This window comes from Equus przewalskii, chromosome 30 (assembly GCF_037783145.1).
Source record: "Equus przewalskii isolate Varuska chromosome 30, EquPr2, whole genome shotgun sequence".
In the NCBI taxonomy this organism is placed as follows: domain Eukaryota; kingdom Metazoa; phylum Chordata; class Mammalia; order Perissodactyla; family Equidae; genus Equus; species Equus przewalskii.
The window spans coordinates 21733141-21752954 of record NC_091860.1 but is presented as its reverse complement, the minus strand read 5'-3'; the positions used below and the strand labels follow the sequence as shown (position 1 = coordinate 21752954).

At 44.9% G+C, this 19814-nt stretch overlaps 1 protein-coding gene across 5 annotated transcripts in view; it reads right to left on the bottom strand.

The window, feature by feature from the left end:
- USP6NL (USP6 N-terminal like) overlaps window positions 1-19814 on the bottom strand; it is a 256383-nt gene that overhangs the window by 196542 nt on the left and 40027 nt on the right. For 2 of the 5 annotated variants that reach the window (XM_070601419.1, XM_070601421.1), the window contains 3 exons: window positions 18007-18205; window positions 12670-12841; window positions 6481-6594 (listed from right to left, as the gene is read on the bottom strand). The gene's annotated coding sequence lies outside the window, so the exon portion shown is untranslated. Of the gene's footprint in view, window positions 1-6480; window positions 6595-6691; window positions 6982-12669; window positions 12842-18006; window positions 18206-18844; window positions 19002-19814 lie in introns of those variants that run through there. The other 3 variants (XM_070601417.1, XM_070601422.1, XM_070601416.1) reach the window with 3 other exon arrangements.

Below are 19814 nucleotides of genomic sequence, written 5' to 3'. Positions count from 1 at the left end.
TAATTCCCCATTTCCATGTAACCCAAGGTACTCACAGGTTCTGGGCATTGGGATGTAGACGTGTTTGGGGGCCATGATTCTGCCTCCCACACGAGGTCATACTGGACTTCCTTGTTCCTAACTGTGCTTTAACATAGTGTTACATTCAAAATTCTACAGAAGCCTTGAAAATAAAGTGCATCTTTACTAAAGTCCCTTGAGGACACTGAGAAGGAAGTTTTAGCTCCTCACATAGTTAATCCTCTTTAGACGTCTCTTCTTCCTAAAGTTTCTTCCCAGCATTCCTCACTGGACTGTCAAATCTCTCCACTTTGTCTTCATTCTCCCCGTCTTCTTCCAGACCTATTTTTCCTTCCAAATATCTCCCACGCCCTTTCTCCCTTAGAGAAACGCAGCCCACCCCTGTTCTCAGGTTCCTCATTTTGCATTCCTAGTCACCCCACCCTTAACTCCTTGTAGAAAGCAAGAATGCTGGGTATACTATTTGCTTCTCCAGATCCAATTTCCATCCTTTCCCGCCATGCTCTGTGCCCGGGAGGACCAATCTTGCCCTCTAGGCTCCTGGTTGGGTTGGGCAGTGCAAAGCAAGGGCAGAAGATTGGGAGGTGGAGGAAGAGGGACGTGGGGGTCTATTCTCCCTGCTTCCCAAGGCTTCAGCTCCTCTTTGGTCATCTTATCTGCATCTACAATTGTCCCACCAGGTTCTGCTAATCATCACCTCCCCTTGTCCCTTCAGGACTTGGAGTGGTGACAGTACCCTACTGTTGCTAGCTCTAGGGGGCTTCACCACCCGCTGTTGGTTTCCTTAAACCCCACCCACATCCTTATAAATAGTCCCTTCAATAAATTCTGCTCAATCTCCACGTCAATATCCAAAACCATGTATTTCTTGCAGGGACCTTGACAATACAGTGGGGAAGTGGCCTGGTAAATATCCCTAATTTTTAAAAAAACACGTGCAAATTTCTGACACAGCTGCAACATGGATGAGCCTTGAAGACGTTACGTGAAGTGAAATCAGCCAGTCACAAAAAGATGAATACTGTATGATTTATGATTCCACTTCCATGAGATATCTAGAGCAGTCAAATGCGTAGAGACAGAAAGTAGAATGGAGGTTACCAGGGACTAGGGCAAAGGGGAGAATGTGGAATTTGGCTTAAGCGGCAGAGTTTCAGTTTGGGAAGATGAAAAAGTTTGAAAGATGGATAGTCGTGATGGTTGCACAACCGTATGAGTGTACTTAGTGCTACCGAACTGTACACATAAAAATGGTCAAGATGGCAACTTTCATGTTATATATTTTATACCACAATCAAAAAAAGAAAAAGAGGGGCTTGCCTTGTGGTGTAGCGGTTAAGTCTGCACACTCTGCTTCGGCGGCCCAGGGTTCACCAGTTTGGATCTCGGGCGCAGACCCATGCACTGCTTATCAAGCCATGCTGTGGTAGGCGTCCCACATATAAAGTAGAGGAAGATGGATACAGATGTTAGCTCAGGGCCAGTTTTCCTCAGCAAAAAGGGGAGGATTTGTGGTGGATGTTAGTTCAGGGCTAATCTTCCTCAAAAAAAAAAAAGAAAAAGAGACAACTTTTTAAATTCCTATCAAACACACAACAGATATCTCGGCTTAAGTTCAGACTATGACCTTGTCCTATGACGGCATATTCCTAGGCAGGTCTGGAGAACTGGTTGGGTGGCCTGAGAGAAGTTTATTTGCAAGAAGGCTGAGAACTCATTGTAAGGGAAGAAAGACTCAGGCACCCTGAGCCTGACCCAGAACCCAAGTCTTGCTCATCAAAGGGTAAAATCAGTTTTCCAATCAGGTGGTGTCCGCTGGGAGACCCCTTTAGCGTCTTCACAGCACTTCCTGCAAGTATAGCTAAATCCACGTGTAAGGCCGAGTTCTCCCAGGCTCTGAAAGCTCCAAGGGCAGGCCCACTTAGGCTGCTATTACAGAATGCCACAGACTGGGTGGCTTATAAACAGCAAGCACTCATGTCTCGCAGTTCTGGAGTCTGGCAGTCCAAGATCAAGGCCCTGGCAGATGCAGTGTTTAGTAAGGACCCGCTTCGATAGACAAATGTCTTTTCATAGTGTCCTTTTGTGGCAGAGGGGGTGAGGGTCCCCTTTATAGGGCACTAATCTCACTCATGAGAGCTCCACCCTCATGACCTGCTCCCACCCCAGAGGCCCTACCTCCTAATACCATCACACTAAGGGTTAGGACTTCTACTTATGAAGTTTAGGGGGACACGTTCAGTCCATAGCCAGGGCCATGACTATTTTATTCAAGGCTTTGTCCCCAGTACCCCGCTTAATCCCCCAGGCAGTAATATCTGCTCATTCTGTATTTGAATGAATGAATGAATGAGTTCTGAATACAGTATGGTCGTGGTTACAATAATGTGTTCTTGAAAATAAAACGACTGTTGCTGTGAACTCCATAACACTCCAGGAGCATAAGGAGCACCAAGTAAAAGCTTTAGAGAACACGACAGACAGATGAGAGCTCTCCAGGACGAGCTTGAGTCTCAGAATTTCAGAATTCAGAGCAGCATATCACCTGACAGTGGAGCATGGTAAACCAGACCGTGAATTTTCTTCTTTCTTTCCCATCCAACCTCAAAATATCCCAGTGTCAGCCATCTCAGAGCTTTCAAATGGCCTTTCTCTTTTTCTATATTAATGTTTTGAAGCCACATTAATCAAGTTAATTACATTCAACTTTAATGGATTTTGTAACTATTAATACAACTTTTGAGATATTTTTGCAAGAGGGGAACTTTCCCATCCTGCTCATATAGTCCTTTCTTAGCTTATGGTTCATATTCATGCCAATGGCTTATCAATCTTGACTGCAAGCACGGTCAGCTGTTTCCGTTGTAATATCTTAAGCCGGTTTACAGTGTGAGTTTCTGAGAGGTTTCTGACCTCTGCCAAGGTAAGGAAGGAAATTCAAGACACCATTTCTTTGAGTCCCTCACCACACATACCTCCCGAAATTGTCTCCCAGCTCCTGGGCCTGCTGGCTCTCCATCTCGCTATGGCATCAGGCTTCGATGCCAGCTGGTCTCCAAGCTCTCTCTTATCGATGTCGTGGGCCTTTTTCATCTCTCCTGACTTGACAACATCTTTTTTATTTCAAAAAGCCAACTCAGTCTAGCTATGGCCTAATGCTTTCTCATGGGGGCCCTTTCAAATTCCCAAAAAAGAAATCGATTCTCTCCTTCTTGACCAAGACTGGAACTTAACTACCAGACATGGGACACCTTACGGGCGTACTGTTCCATGCAGGAGGATGCTGGTCTTTTACACAGAAAGACTAGAGGGAGAATTGAGATTTTTCAGGGAAAGAATTTTCTGGACTGGGCCTCTCCTCAATTCTGGAGATTCTGTCATATCTCCTGACAGCACGTATTTAATGATGCTCAACACGATTTCAGCACTATTTTTGGCAGAGGCGCCACATTGATTTCGATATCTATCACTTTGCACACCTCTCCTCATGATGTGTCTTCCCTCTCATCACATCTGACTCGTGCCTCTACCCTCATCTGTGCCACATGGCCACATGGACTCTCTGGGTATCAGCAATTGAAAAGAGCGAGGTACTGATACATACTACGACATGGATGAGCCTTGAAAACACTGGGCTAAGCGACAGAAGCCAGTCACAGAAGTCCAAATACTACAGGATGATCCTATTTGTATGAAATGGCAAGAATAGGCAAATCCATAGAGACAGAATATAGAATAGTGGTTGCCAAGGGCTGGGGGAGGGAAGGGGAAGTGACTGCTAATGGGTGCGGGATTTCTTTTTTTTTTCCTCCCCAAATCCCACCAATACATAGTTGTGTATTTTAGTTGTGGGTCCTTCTAGTTGTGGCACGTGAGATGCTGCCTCAGCTTGGCCTGATGAGCTGTGCCATGTACGCACCCAGCATCCGAACCAGCGAAACCCTGAGCGCAGAAATTAAGCACTTGGCCACGGGCCGGCCCCAGGATTTCTTTCTGGGAGATGAAAATGATCTCAAATTGCCTGTGGTGATAAATACACATCTCTGTGAATACATTGCAAACCCTTGCATTGTATACTTTAAATGGGTGAATTGTATGGTATGTGAATTACATCTCAATAAAGCTGTTACAAAAAAACAACTCATGGTAAGAAGAAACCGGGAAAAGGAAGAAATCTGTGGAAAAGGAAACGGACAATCAGACTTGGAGAAATCAGAGGGAGATAGAGGTTTTTTTAAGAGAAAGGAAAAAAATATGCTCTCTATTAAAAAATAGGACTTTTCACCCAATTCTTGAGAAGAGTACTATGTCTAAATTATGTTCTGGATACTGTAGGAACCAGCAGGAGGGCAAAAAAAAAAGGCGTGGATCAAGGCAACAACAGGGCAAAGCTAACAAGGAGATGAGACCTGCCAAAGTGAGCAGTCAGAACACCAAGAAGCAGAGAGGGAGGGACAGCCTGGAACAAGCGACAGGAAAAGAAGTTCGAAATAAAATTCAGTTAAATGGGACAAGAGAGCCCACTTTCTTTCTCTTGGCCTTTTTTTTTCTAGCCCTCTACCATCACACGTCTCTCTCTCTCTTCCACTTCAAGTCCCTATTCCAGCTCTGTTCACAACAGGCTCAAGGCGGGTCCTGACCCATCCTATCCTCCAAAGGTGTCCTTCCGCGAAAGCCCACCTGGCTCGCTCTGATGGAAGAGCCCAGGAAGTGGCACATGGGTGTAAGCAGTGGAGAGGCTGGCACGAGCTTCTACCAACATCCAGGTCCTGAGTGGCCGTGTGCCTGGTCCCCACCGGAAGGTTACTGACACATGGAGCCAGGAAGACACCATCTTCACAACGTAGCCAGGGAAAGGCCCTTGATGCTGACCCATCGGTCGCTTGCAAGAGCAGACAGTTTCTTGGAGCTGGGTCCTTCTACTTCCTCTTTCACCAAACGTCTGGCCTGGGCACTAGACCATGAGGCAGGAAGTCCTCAGCTCTTTTTTTTTAGCTATGACATGCAGTCTGGAGGCAAATCCTTTAAACACGGGGCTCACTTTCTAGTCTGCATTCATGCAGCAACCGTTTCGTCTGACTCACACTTGACAACTCTGCAACTTGAACAAGGAAACCAATGGTCTCCATGTCGCAAAGTGAGTCCCTGGGTCGGGCTGGGGTTAGAACCCCTGAGTCCCCAGACCAGGTCTTATCAAACAGATCCGATATAATTGTCAAGATGACACTCTGATAGTGCCATGTGAGGGAGGCCACAAAGCTACAGGAGGTGAGGCATTCGTCTACTCACACTTTTGTTTTTTCAATGTTATTACACCTGTTTTATTGTGAGAAATGTGAAGCTTAGAAAGATTAAATTGCCTAAACTGAAACAAACAGCAAAAAATAAAAACTCATACCTTTTTCTGATTCTAAACCTTATATACCTCCCCTAAAATGTTTATCTAGTCTTCAATTAAGACAATATATATACCCACATCACTCCCCAGCAAATGTGTGTCACACTTTTTTTTTTTTTTAAGATTTTATTTTTTCCTTTTTCTCCCCAAAGCCCCCCGGTACATAGTTGTGTATTCTTCGTTGTGGGTTCCTCTAGTTGTGGCATGTGGGACGCTGCCTCAGCGTGGTCTGACGAGCAGTGCCATGTCCGCGCCCAGGATTAGAACCGACGAAACACTGGGCCGCCTGCAGCGGAGCGCACGAACTTAACCACTCGGCCACGGGGCCAGCCCCTGTGTGTCACACTTTTAAAAAATTCTTTAAATTGTATAAACTTACACAATTCTTTCAATTGTGTAATTCTAGACAATTCTTTAAATGATAGAAATTTACTGCTTATAAAGAAAAATCTGACATAAAGCAAGGTGCCCTGCCCACATACTGACTTGAGAGAAGCCCCAGGGATGCCCCACTGGGAGGGCACACGGATGGAGAAAGACTCTTGCCCTTCATATTTTATTTGGTTTGGGATGACAAATCTCCAAAACAGATCTGCAACAACATGATGCCCAGAAGGGGATGATCTCACTCACGTTTGTTAGATCTGTGCATAGCAACTCATTCTGGGACTCAACGTGACCTGGTTCTGTAAATACGATTTCCATTTCCAGAACTATGCATCAAATCAGACCCTCTAAGGAACCATGCATTTGCAAATTAGCAATTCAACTCCTGGAAAAAGTTTTAAAAAATAATGACGCCATTCTGCTCCTACTCCACCTACCTTCCACCCAGTTCAAGAGTTAAGTTCAAGAAAGCCCAAGAAATACATAACTGAGGAAACAATTTCCTGTAGTAGTATAGCACCAGGAAGCATTTATTAAGTACCTAATTGCTTATGGTTCTGGGCTAAGCACTGTGTAAAGAGAATTGCATACATAGAACTAGTCTCTCTCTCTCTCTCTCTCTCTCTCTCTCTCTCGTTTTCAAAGTCTTACCATGTAAGGTAAACAGCACTCACCTGGACAAACAGGTTCAGGACACAAGGACAGCAGATGAGAACTCGAAAACATACCAGTGACCGGATCCTGAAGCATTCAGCTGGTCAATGCCAGCACATTTTCAGGGTGGGGACCTAGGAAAGAGCACACAGGGGTGAGTAGCTGTTGGGTTTCCTAGGGGTGCTTGGGCTCAATTGCAGACACTGCCCACTGTCCACTGCCCACACCCACAATTTGATCTCCTGGTAGGCAGAGAAGGCTGCAGGATCAGGTTGCGAACAGGAGGGAGAAGGTAGGGGGTAAATAGCTGGGCTGGAGTAGGAGGGGGTAGAAGGCAAGCAGCATGGGTGTGGCCAGCAGAGAACAGTGAAGCAGAGACGTGGCTCTTCCGAGAGAAGACCGACAAGCAGAACCTAACAGAGACCAGCTGTTGCTGGCAGCTCCACCCAGGCCTCTGGGCCCAAGGGGTTTCTCAAGCCTTCTGCTGTGCTGAGACCTAGGGTGGATTCTAGACTGCTTGTGGTTGGTGGGAATGGGGAAGTGGAGGGCCTAGGTAAAGGTCAAAACGTGTATTGGAAGTCAAGGGGTGAAGAGCATGAAAACACATCCTGCTCAGAGGGAATGCTGATGAGTGACAGGATCAAAGGTACCCAGGCGAACGACATCTTTAGATCCGCCCTTGATGGTGAGAAGACCTTAGCAAAGCCTTTGGTGTTTCTGTGGATGAATGAAAACCACATGAACACGGATGAACAACGCTCAAGTTTCGGTTGACCAGCTGACTGTAGTTTAGAAGCAGGCCTTGTAAAAAGGGATATGAGCGAATAGTAAAACTTGACTGGACATCATAAAGTCTCAAAAATCAAAGAGAACTCAGTCATTAAAAGCCATCACATTTACTCATTAACAACTGTAAGCTTCCCAAATTCAGGTCCCGCCACAGTCCAGACCCCAAACACAGACACCACACCTAACGTGAGGGGTCAGGTCCCGGAGAGAAACGTCTCCATTTCAACCCCCTCAAATAACCCACATCTTTCTGTAATTACGCATGCACGTATTTGTTAAAGGAAACACCTAAGGCAATCTTAATGAGAAAAAATGGAGGAGATGAACGGCAGGTGGCTAACAAATTTGCTCAACCCCCACTGAGTTCTTGAGGAAATATAAATTATAATAGACAGAAAGATACTATGTTTTTGCAAAACAGTGGTAAAAAATTCAAGATTGTCCATAGGCAAGGTGGAGAAATAGATTCTCTTGTAAACAGTGATGGTACACTAACACCACTTTTTTGGGGATGGCAATTTGGCAGTATCTATCTTTATGAAAAGTCCATGCCTTTCAGCCAGCAATTCATTTCTGGAGGTCTGTTCTGGTTCCATCTGTCCTAGAGAATTACTCAAGTGTGTGCACAAAGAATGTTTATTATAATGTTTAAAATAGAAAAAAAAATGGAAACAACCCAAATAGCCATCATAAGGGAGACTGGTTAAATCTCCGCACATCCGTGGAATACAACGTAGCAATAAAAAAAGGAGGTAGGGGCCAGCCCAGTGGCGCAGCGGTTAAGTGCACATGTTCTGCTTCGGTGGCCCAGGGTTCACTGGTTCAGCTCCCAGGGGTGGACATGGCACCGCTTGGCAGGCCATGCTGTGGTAGTCATCCCACGTATAAAGTGGAGGAAGATGGGCAGGATGTTAGGTCAGGGCCAGCCTTCCTCAGCAAAAAGAGGAGGATTAGCAGCAGATGTTAGCTCAGGGCTAATCTTTCTCAAAAAAAAAAAAAAAAAAAGAATGAAGTAGATTTATATGGAAAAGACCATATAAATAGTCTTATGGAAAGACCTCAAAGACATATTGTTCATTAAAAGCTGCAAATTGCAGAACACTACAGAAAGCATGACATTATTTATGTAAATTCACACACAACACTATATATTTCTCTATGTAAATATGGTCATGCAAATGTATATAAGAAAATCCAGACAGATTTATACCAAACTGATATTAGCAACTATCTCTAGGGAAGGAAGTAGTTTGGTGACTGGGGAATTGAGGGGGATTTTTGTCTTTATCTGTATAGAATTTTTTTTTACAGTGAGAATGTATTCATGTGTTACTTGTGCAAGCAAAAATGAGTTTTAAAAGAGAGGGGAAATTAACAGAACATCTGTCTTCATGAGCCAGATAAATAAATAGAGTTGACTGAGGAATTGTGTGTCAAGAAGAATGGAACTTCTCGAGGAGCTAAGTGAGAGCACTTGCCTCCCTTCTCTCCCCAGGCCCTCCAGAGTTGACTGTATGTTTAGACACGTGGGTCCCACACAGCTCCATTAGCTGGGTGGTCCTAGCAATCTATGCCAAAGTAGCTTGGTACCCCACACCACTCTCTCACCCCCTCAGAATGAGGAATACACACACCTAAGGACAATGATGGTGGGAACCAAATAGCTAGGAACCTCACTGTGATACAATTATCTATAGCACCAAAACTCAACGTCAGATCATTTATCTTGACCTCCCCTCCAGGCAAGTTTCTTTACACAGAAAATTCAAAGGACCTCATTATCACACCACCCAAACTTGGTGAGTCGACAGTATCTATCTTTCAAACAGAGACAGTGGAGCAGTTTGAATTTACTGAACCGGCATTTTAACAAGTCACCCACGAGAGAATTGGTGAGTGATGGGGTGAGGAAAATACAGCATCTCCCCAGGCTAGAATTGATAGACATGGAAAGTAACACCCGGTCAGACTGGAAAAACTAATAACCAGCAACAAAAACAACCTAAAACAGGAGATTAGGGAAAGGAAGAAACCTAGAAATAAGAAATAACTACATATCAGGCTGGTAGTACCATTTTTCTCAGTATTTTCACCTTCATACTTCACTCCTTTGCGCTTTTTTTCCACATGAGAGGTTAAAATGGCGCAGCATGAATGAGCCCTTCATCCTCAGGGAATGTTTGTCATAAAATATTAACTGCATAAGCTTTTATTTTCTTTACAGGGGAACAAAACAATATTTTTCATCTCAACCCAGCTAACACGAACATTTAAAAAATATTTTGCTGGCAAAGATTACAATCGCAGATGCACCAAGGCAAACAGCTTCACACTGTGCTCCTCATTAATTTAATGAATTGTGACTTCATATGGAGGTTCATAGTCAAGGACTAAATATACCAAAAATGATATTATGGTCTTGACTGTTGAAATTATAATGAGAAAATATGATCAGATGTTGAATCTGAGGTCTTCTTGTGACAACTGGAAAAATATTCTTCTGTATAGATAATGTACCTACTGTAACCCATCATTTGTAGGTTCTTGGTAAATGAAATAAACCCCAATTAAAATTCTGTTGTTTTAGTTGCTAAATAGAGGCTGTTTTATACACACACACATATATACACACATATGTCTAGGTATAGTAATATACTATTCTTTACATATTTCTGTATGTTTGAAAATTTTCATAATAAAAATTGGGGAAAATTCTGTGGTTTCTTTCAGATGCCACCTTACTAGCACCTGTTCAGCCCTTCAGCTGCTGTGGGTGACAACTTCACAGCAGGTTTATCTGGCTCAACTTTGCAGCCCAGCCTATTTATAGCAGCCACATGACTCTCTTAAAGCAAGCTTGCATGGCCACCCCCCGTCTCCTCCTGGCTCACCACAAAACATCAGAACTCCTCTGCCCGGCTTTCCCGGCCCTCAGAATGCAGCCCGTCCCTCCTGTTCCCCCTGAGTTCCCTCATGATCTGCAGGCTGGTCTTCTCACCCACACTGTTTTCTCCTCAGTGTCTCCGTCCACGGGGCACCCTGCGGGAACGTGCTCCCTCTGGCCTTCGCTTTAAACTTGAGCTACCAACGTCCCACCCTAAGTCTGGCTTCCCCCGCTCATCCCCTGTCTTCAGCACCTGCAGTCTAGACCGGAAACAGCCAGCAAGAGTACACACCTGGCGCTTGGATGTGAATGGAGCATTTCTGTTAGCGCTAAAATGACCACCTCACCTACTTAAAAACCAGAAAACAAAGGAACAAGCACCAACTAGCAGATGTCAACAGGTAAATTATTGGTCAATTTCAGTTCACGATGCTTCCAAAGGTGTACAGAAGTGACTTCGCTAAGAACACGCGACCACTTCATACATTTGTTCAATGTATCTTTATTTTTTATTTTTATTTTTTTATTTTTTTGAAAGATTTTATTTTTCCTTTTTCTCCCCAAAGCCCCCTGGGACACAGTTGTGTATTTTTAGTTATGGGTCCTTCTAGTTGTGGCATGTGGGACGCCGCCTCAGCATGGCCTGATGAGCAGTGCCATGTCCGCGCCCAGGATTCGAACTGGAGAAACCCTGGGCCACTGAAGTGAAGCGCGCAAACTTAACCACTCGCCCACGGGGCCGGCCCCCAGTGCATCTTTATTGAGTAGCTACCACAGGCAGGCACTTTGCTAGCCACTTAAGGTACATCAATTAATAAAACAGGTCAGCCCTCAAAGAATGTAAATTCTAGTGAGAGCAGCAAACATAACTAAGGTACAAAGTAAATAGTGTGTTATGTAGTGTACTGGGAGATAATGAATGCTATAAAAAGAAGAAAAAGTTGGAAAGGTTAAAGGGGATTTGAGAGAAGGTAGCAAACGTGGCAGAGGGCAGGGTGTGCAATTTTAAATAGTCTGCTGAGTGTCTTAGTCTGTTTGAGCTGCTGTAACAGAATATCACAGACTGTGTGGCTTAGAAACAACATAAATTTATTTCTCATGGTGCTGGAGGCTGGAAGTCCAAGGTCAAGGCCCTGGCAGATGCAGTGTCTGGTGAGCACTTGCCTCCTGGTTCATAGTCGGCCGTCTTCTCGCTGTGTCCTCACATGGTGGAAAGGACAAGGAAACTCTCCGGGGTCTCTTTATAAGGGCACTAATCCCATTCATGAGGGCCCCATCCTCATGACCTAATCACCTTCTAGAGTCCCCACCTCCTTACACCATCACGTGCTCGGGCTTCAACATATGGATTTGGGGGGATGGGACAAAATGCAGACCATATGCAGATAAGGAGGCTTCATTGAGAAAGAAACATTTGAAGAAAGACTTAAAGGAGGAGAGGGAGTTGGTCATGAAAACATCTGGGGGAGCAGCGTTCCAGGCAGCCATGCAGAGGGAGCCCATGCAGGAACGTGCCTGGTGAGTCTCTATCATCTCTCAGTGGGCACTTGGACCTCACCCCAGAGACACCAAGTTTCCGAACTGACTTCCTCTTTCCCTTCTTCCTGAAACTCCCCACTTCAGTGTGTCGGGCTTTCCAGCTCCAACACCGTCTTCTGCATTGCATATGACAAATATCCAATAAATATGAAGTAGAGAACAAATAGATAACACTATGTTTGTGTAACTCACAAGCGACTACCTCACAGATCTCAACGAAGACTCTTGAAACACATTCGTTTACTAATTCATGGCCTCCTATGTTACCAAAGTCTTCAGTACTATTCTGGAACCCTTTTTTCAATTGATTTCATATTGTGTCCTTGGGAGAAGTGTAAATAGAACTTAGTGCACGATAGAGGAACGAAAGAAATGTCCCATTCCAGACTTCTGAAGGGAACAGGTCAAGCCAGTGTGTGAGAGGAGAAAGGGAGGCAAGAGGCAGAGGAGACAGAAGGAGGCAACTTGAAGGCCTTTCAGAAGCAGGGGTGTGGCCTGCATGTGGGAAACCCAGCGTCAGGGACTTCCGATTCACTTGGCCCAGTGACCAGGGAGGCCTCAGTGCTCAAGGACAACTGCCCTAGGAGGACGTCTCTGCAAAGGGAAAATAATGAAGCATTCCAGAGAGCTACGATTTCTATGTTTTAACCTAAAAACACAAGTTATGAAGCATGTTTATCCCCATACGGAAGTCATTACGGAAAGTGAGAACAGGGGAGTCAAAAATTAGGATTTCATCTGTCCTCAGGCTTAGTCATTTCTTATCATGGAGCTACACACACACACTTGAAAAACCACAGCACACAAAATTACCAAACTGGAAAACACCTTGTCATTTTAATTAGATGGAATTTTATCTTAGCCATGACAGAGAAAAGGTGATTTTTCTAACTAGAAGGAAAAAACACCTTTCTCTTCAGGATTTATACTTCTTGACACAGATTCAGACAAGAAGGTTATTTCTTTCTTTCCCTTTCTTTACTTTTCTTTACCTTACCTGACACTTCTGTTGTCTTCTGCAGAACATCATCACTTCTAGTAAAATACCAGCCAGAAGCACTGGGGTCCACGCAGTCGTTCGTCCCTCCATGCGTGGTCCTGCGCTGCATACTGGGACTACAGGATTGAACAAGATGGTTGTGGTCCTTGCACTCAAGAAGCGTATTGCCCTGGGAGGGACATAGACATTAGATGAGTACATTTGCACATAAACATTTAAGTTACAGTTATAGTAAATATTAGGAAAGAAGCTTAGAGGGACTTGGACTAGTAGGGGAGAGGAGCGTGCAGAGGGGTCAGGCTTTCTTAAGGACATGATGCTTAAGCTGATACTTGACGGTGGAATAGGGGTTAGTCGGGACGGGCAGGAAGGGTAGAGGGTCCCCCCAGAGGGAACGGGCGTAGTGCTTGTGAGGAACTGAGAGGCCCCGGTTGCTGTGGATAATGAGAGTGGGCAAGGATTGTACCAGTCGGAGTTCTCAGAGAAGCAGAAGCAATAGGATTCACAGAGAGAGAGAGATTTAGTATAAGGAACTGGTTCACACGTTCATGGAGCGGACAAGTCTGAAGATCTGCGGGCGTGTCGCCAAGCTGCAGACCCACGAGAGCCAATGGCGTCCTTCCAGTCTCAAGTCCAGCGGGTTCAAGACTTAGGAAGAGTCTTTTTACGTTAATGTTTTAGTTTGAGTCCAAAGACAGGAAAAAAGCCAATGTCCCAGTCCAAAGGCTGTCAGGCAGGAGGAAATCCCCATCGCTCAGGAGAGGTCAGCCTTTTTGTTCTACTCAGGCCTTGAACTGCTTAGACGAGGCCCGCTGCATCAGGGAGGGCCATCTGTTTTACTCAGTCAAATGATGTAAGTGTTCCTCTCACCCAAGGCAGCCTCACAGAGACACTCAGAATAATGTTTGACCAAATATCTGGGCACCCCATGGCCTAGTCAAGTTGACATATAAGATTAACCATCACAGGGATGGTGATGAATGGGGCTGGAAAGTAAGATGTGGGACAGATGTACATGGGCCTTGTAAACAACGCTGAGTTTTGATCTTTATTCCGACAGCAACGGGTAGCCACTGAAGGGCTTCAAGAAAGGGAAAGAAATACTCTGATTAGTATTGGCAAGAGGTTTGATTGCTGTGTGGGGAAAAGACATGAGGGAACAAATGCAAGGAAAGCTCCATAGAAGAAGTGACATCTCAGGACTTGAAGGTTGAGAATGATTTAGTTATTGGGAGAGGATTAAAGGGCATTCCAAATGATAGAAATGCCATTAGCAAAGAAATAAAGATGGAAAGTGGAGGGGCCAGCCCAATGGCACACCGGTTAAGTTCCCATGTTCCGCTTTGGTGGCCCGGGGTTCACCGGTTCGGATCCTGGGTGCCGACATGGCACCACTTGGCAAAAAAGCCATGCTGTGGCAGGCGTCTGACATATAAAGTAGAGGAAGATGGGCACGGATGTTAGCTCAGGGCCAGTCTTCCTTGGCAAAAAGGGGAGGATTGGCCGTAGACATTAGCTCAGGGCTAATCTGCCTCAAAAAAAAAAAAAAAAGATGGAAAGTTCTGAGTATTCAGTGATTAAATCATCTTGACCAGAGAATAGAATACATAAAAAAAATATGTAAAAATATATTTTTAAAAAGATATATGTATAATGAAGCTAGCAAGGTGGCTGGAGGCAAATCACAGAGTCTTGAGTAATGAAGTAAGAAATGCATGACTTTATTTTGTAGCTAATGAGAAGAACTTGACGGTTTCTTTGAGCAAGTGAATGACACCATCAGATCTATTTTAGAAAGATGACCGTTGATGACAGTGGATCGGCAGCTGGGAAGGAGACCAATAGAGTAGACAGCACTTGGTAGGGTACCAAGAAACCATTAAGGATGGAAGGGGAAGAGGCAATGGGCGTAGTACGGAGGAAACAAATTCAGGAGACTTATCTGAGGTCAAGTCAACAGAACTGAGCAACTGACCAACCGCGGAGAGTGAGGAAGGGGAGGCAGCGAAATACAATTCTACATTTCTAACCTGCGTAATTAAGTAGAGGGTGATGCCCTTGACCATGAGAGGGGATTCAGGAAGGAGAGGGCAAGCCTGCATTTATTTCACGAAGGGGGGTGAAGGAAGGATGGGAAGAGGGAGGAGACAAAATCTGACATTGGATGCGTTGAGTTGGTGGTGCTTATAGCATTTCGAGGTAAGATGTCCAGCAGGCAGTTAAGATTTATGGATCTGGAGCCCAGGAGAGAAGTTGCGGCTGGAAATACAGAGTTGGGAGGCATAAGTATAATTATAATTGTTCTCAGTCTTTTGGATTTCAAAATTTAGTAAAATTTCTCAAAAAAAAGGTAGTTCACATGATTAGCTTTTCTGTTTGTTAAATATTCCATCTACTGTCACCACCACTTCACAAAAGATCAGACATTATGATTCCAAAAAAGTATAAAAGCTGTCATTTCAGAATAAAGGAGCCTCTTTTAAATTGAATAGATTTAGCCTCATGAAAAACTCTCTCCATCATCCTCATTTCTCTCATTTAGCTGCAAACCTGTGAAACTTGTGTCACAGATTGTCTAGTTTGCATTTGCCCAGTATGGGCTTAAGACATGAGGGTAGCCAAAACTGTGAGATTTGATGAGAAAGCCTTGGAAGAGAGTTCAGAACTTAGAGAAGAGAAAATGGAAGAGAATGAAACCTTAGGAAATCAACGTTGAGGTGAGGCAGTGGGCAGAGAAGCAGAGGAGTGAGGGAAAAAAATTAGGAAAAAATGAAAAAAAAAAAAGAAATAAGAGACTAGGCCAGTGGGATAGTAGTTGAGTTCGCATGTTCCACTTCGGTGGCCCGGGGTTCACAGGTTCAGATCTCAGGTGTGGACCTACGCACTGCTCATCAAGCCATGCTGTGGCAGCATCCCACATACAAAATAGAGGAAAAATTGGCACAGACGTTAGCTCAAGGCCAATCCTCCTCACCAAAAAAAAAAGAAATAAGAAGAATGCTACCACCTTTTAACTGCAGTCTTATAGAAACCCTTACTCTCATCTCTGTTTCTGTAAAGAAGGGATTTTGATCAGCATGGCAAAGAGGACGTCATGTGCCCCTGGTGGCCAGGAAGAAGATTAGCATGAAAGCCACAAACTATAACAGGGGTTGGCAAACTATGGCCTGTGGGCTGAATCTGCCCTGCCCTCTGCCTGTTTTTGTACACTGCCTGGGCCAAGAATGCTTTTTACATGGTTTAAAAAATCAAGAGGGGCCAGCCCTGTGGCTGAGAGGTCAAGTTCGCATGCTCCCGCTTCAGTGGCCCAGGATTTCACCGGTTCAGAGCCTGGGCATGGACATGGCACCGCTCATCAAGCCATGCTGAAGAGGCATCCCACATGCCACAACTAGAGGGACCCACAACTAAATACACACAACTATGTACTGGGGGGCTTCAGGAGAAAAAGGGAAAAAAAATTCTTTTTTTTAAAGTCAAGAGAAGAATACTATTTCATGACGTGAAAATTATTTGAAATTCAGATCAGTGTCCATAAATAGTTCTGTTGGATCAGTCACCCTGAGTAGTTTGCGTGTTGTCTGTGGCTGCTTTCATGCTACGTGACAGAGTTGAGTAGTTGTGAAATAGAGCGTAGTCCAAAAGGCCTAAAATACTTACTATCTGGCCTAGAGTGGGCTGTTTGTGTGCCTCCAAAATTCACAGGTTGGAACCTAATCCCCAAGGTGACAGTGTTAGAAGGTGGAGCCTTTGGGAGGTGATGAGGTCACAAGGGTGGAGTCCTCATGAATGGGATTAGTGCCCTTATAAAGGAGACCCCAGAGAGTTCCCTAGCTCCTTCCTTCCATCGCATGAGGCTACAGCTAGAAGGCACGGTCTAGGAAGTGGGCCTTCCCCAGATCCCAAATATGCCAGCACCTTGATCTCGGACTTCCCAGAACCATGAGACATAAATGTCTGCTGTTCGTAAGCCACCCGGTCTGTGGTATTTTGTTAGAGCAGCCCGAACAGATTAGACATGGCCCTTTACAGAAAAAATTTGCCAGCCCTTCAACGAGAAGCTAGAGGGAAGGGGGTGGGCAGGCTGGAAACCCAGGGAGGGAAGAGTCAGGCAGAGCTGTAGGAGGGGATCCCTCCCGCCTTCATCCAGGACCGAGACTGTGTCACAGAAGGGGGTTCTCAGTGCAGTATGTGGCACCATTCAATGTCTCCGGTGTTCAGAGGCCCAGGGAGAGGAAAAAGAGCATGTCAGCATGTTACAAACAGATTCACATTTGGGTTGTTGTTGTTGTTGTTTTATTTTATGCTTGTGTGTTTTCATATTAACTTAGACAATGTTCCTTTAAGCAAAAATCCTCTCTGCTTTTAGAGCGTGACCTCCCTCCAGTCCTAGATACTGATTCTTGGGGAAGAGTGACATTCCCCTACAATGCTGGCTCATTATTTTCCTTCTGGAATTGCAAATCCAAGGATCAAATGGCACAGTCTGAATACATCAAGGAGGGGAGGGAATCCCACCAGAGGTGCCTTGAAACAAAGGAAACAAATAACTTCAAAACCGCATCATGTGATCTGGACCTGTTACCGGACAGATGGAACTCTGGATTGTTCCATTCTATCAGAACAACAGAGGAAGGAAATGTTTTAAAATGAGATTATGTTATTTTCCCCAGTTCTTATTATGAAACCTTCCTGAAATGAACTTTAAATATCAGCAGCCCCTTTCATGCGGGTGAATGGGATTCAGTCAGCAGGAGCACTGCAGGAAAGTGGGTCCATTATGAAAAATGTAGAGAGGCAGAGGTTTCGACAAACAGCGGATCCCTATGGGGTCCTTTGGCTGGTGAGAATTCAGGCTCTAAAACACAGCTGCGTGTGTTAGGAAGGGACCCGTGTCTTTGAAAAAGCTATGTGCCTCATATAAACGGTAATTAAGGGGTCCTTTTTCAAAAGACATCAATTGTAATGAATAAAAAATCTTCTGCACTCTTTGCCCTCAACAAGAAAATGATTGACAACCAGTTATTGTATAGAGAAGAAAAAATACCCTGGAAGTTTTGAAAATCTCCACCAAATAAAATCACGCAATAATTCTTTCTAATGCTAGACTTCCTATACAGAATTTTCCAAGGGAAGTTGTTTGTATTATATAGCCCCAAACCCTGCTGGATAATGAGAAAAGATGTTTTGCTAGTGTTCTCTAGTTAAATGACTGTCCAAGACCAACCAAGTCTTTGTCTACTTGTCTCTTTGTATGGGGGCCCCTCCCACACCTCTAAATCTTGCGGTTCCTAAAGACCCTCAGAGTACCAGAGCCCATATCCAACTGCTCACCTGACATTGCCACTGAGAAGTCTCGGAACATCTGGAATTTAATTGCCTCTTCCATCTTCCTTCCAGTCTTCACTGACTCCATAAATGGCACCCGCATCCATCCACTCATGAAGCCAGAACTTGGGATTCATCTCCAGTTCTTCTGTTCTCATTGCCCAGCCCCCAGACCATTCTCTACAGTGTCAAAGCAAATGACTTCCTGCAACATAAATAAGACCTTATCGTGGACCTGCTTAAATCCTGCACTGACTTCCCACGACACTTAGAATACAATTCAAACTCTTTTCCTTGGCCGACAAAGCCTCTGTGATCTGGTCTGGCAATTTCTCGAGCCTTTTCTCAATCACTCCTTCCTCACTCATGATGTTCCAGCAATATCTGTGTTTTTCAGTCTTTGACTTCTCTTGATCCTTTCCACTCTGAGCTTCTGTATTTTCTGTTCCCTGTGCCTATAGAGTTCACCCCACACACTTCACAGACTGCCATTTTGGATACAGAGCATACTCTCAACCTCCTTTCTCTTTTAATTATCAGGGTTTGGGGCTGAGCTGACTGTCACCATTGGAGTTCAGCATGGACTCCCAAAGAGCATCCTCCTCTATCCAAGTTCTGAGTCCTTGAGAAATAAATCACAGAAGCCAGGCAGAGGGAGACCAACATATCACCCTCGTTACTGACAAAATCGATCTTGAAGCAAGTGGCTTATAATATCTGCAGACAAGTGGCTTCCTAGTACTAACCCTAGGTTCAGGTAGACCTACTCCCAGTCAGGCTGTGCTATGACCGTGTGGGGGTCTTGCCTCTGGAATATTTACATTAAGGAGGGGGAAGTGCAGACCTGCGTTCTCCTCAGGCAAGTTGGCTCTCCAAGAAGAGGAGAGGATATATCTGGACTGCAAACCGAGGTTCTCTTTCCAAATGTAAGTATTCCTCTTCCTCTAGGAAGTGACATGCAGAGGAGACTGGAAGTGTTATGCTGGCAAAGCTCCCTCTACCTAGAAGGAAACACCAGGAGTTGAGAAGAAGCGTTCCCTCCTGCGCCCCCTGCCCTCAAAGCCACTTTCTCTAAAACAGCCTCTCTAACTCCTCTTCCCTGGGCTGGGCTAAGGACCTTCATCTGGCCCTCCTGGCACCCTCAGCTTCTCTGCAGTCACCTACTCTTTTGCCCTATATGATCTATTTCTATGCCTGTCCTCTCCATCAGTCTGAGGACTTTCAGAGACCAAGAAGAATAAAGAGTGGGGGGAAGAAATGTTATTGTGTATGAGTTGGAGGTGTTTTTCTTGCCATATTCCACAGGTTAGGGGATGACCCATGTTGGGAATGGAATCCAAGCTAGGATGGGACTTTCCAGAAAATGAGAGCCAGCGCAGAGGACCACAGCACAGCTGGCCTATGCATGGAAGCCCATTTCCTAGAGCTCTGTCTGTCTCTCCTGGCCTCAGCTGGAGGATGTAAAATGAAGGGCAGTTCTGTCCTCCTCACACAGGGTTTTGTGAGACTTTTTTTTTTTAACATTCTGAAGACAGGAAAAGTATCCCTAGCACAGATTGCCCGTGACTCCGAGGTTAAATGGTTCAATCCATGTCGCGATGGCTTCGGCTCCCTGGTGAGAGAATGTGCTCTCACACATTAAATTGGTCTTGCTTTCAAAGCAGGGCACCTGCATTGGAAGGATCCCTCTTCCATGGGGATTTAGCAGCCCCCTCCCCGCATACGTGGGGTAAAATACATCCGCAGTGCTAATCATCATGGAGGGATTACTGAGAAAGTGGTGTGATCACCATATATAATCTACAACCGGTGCA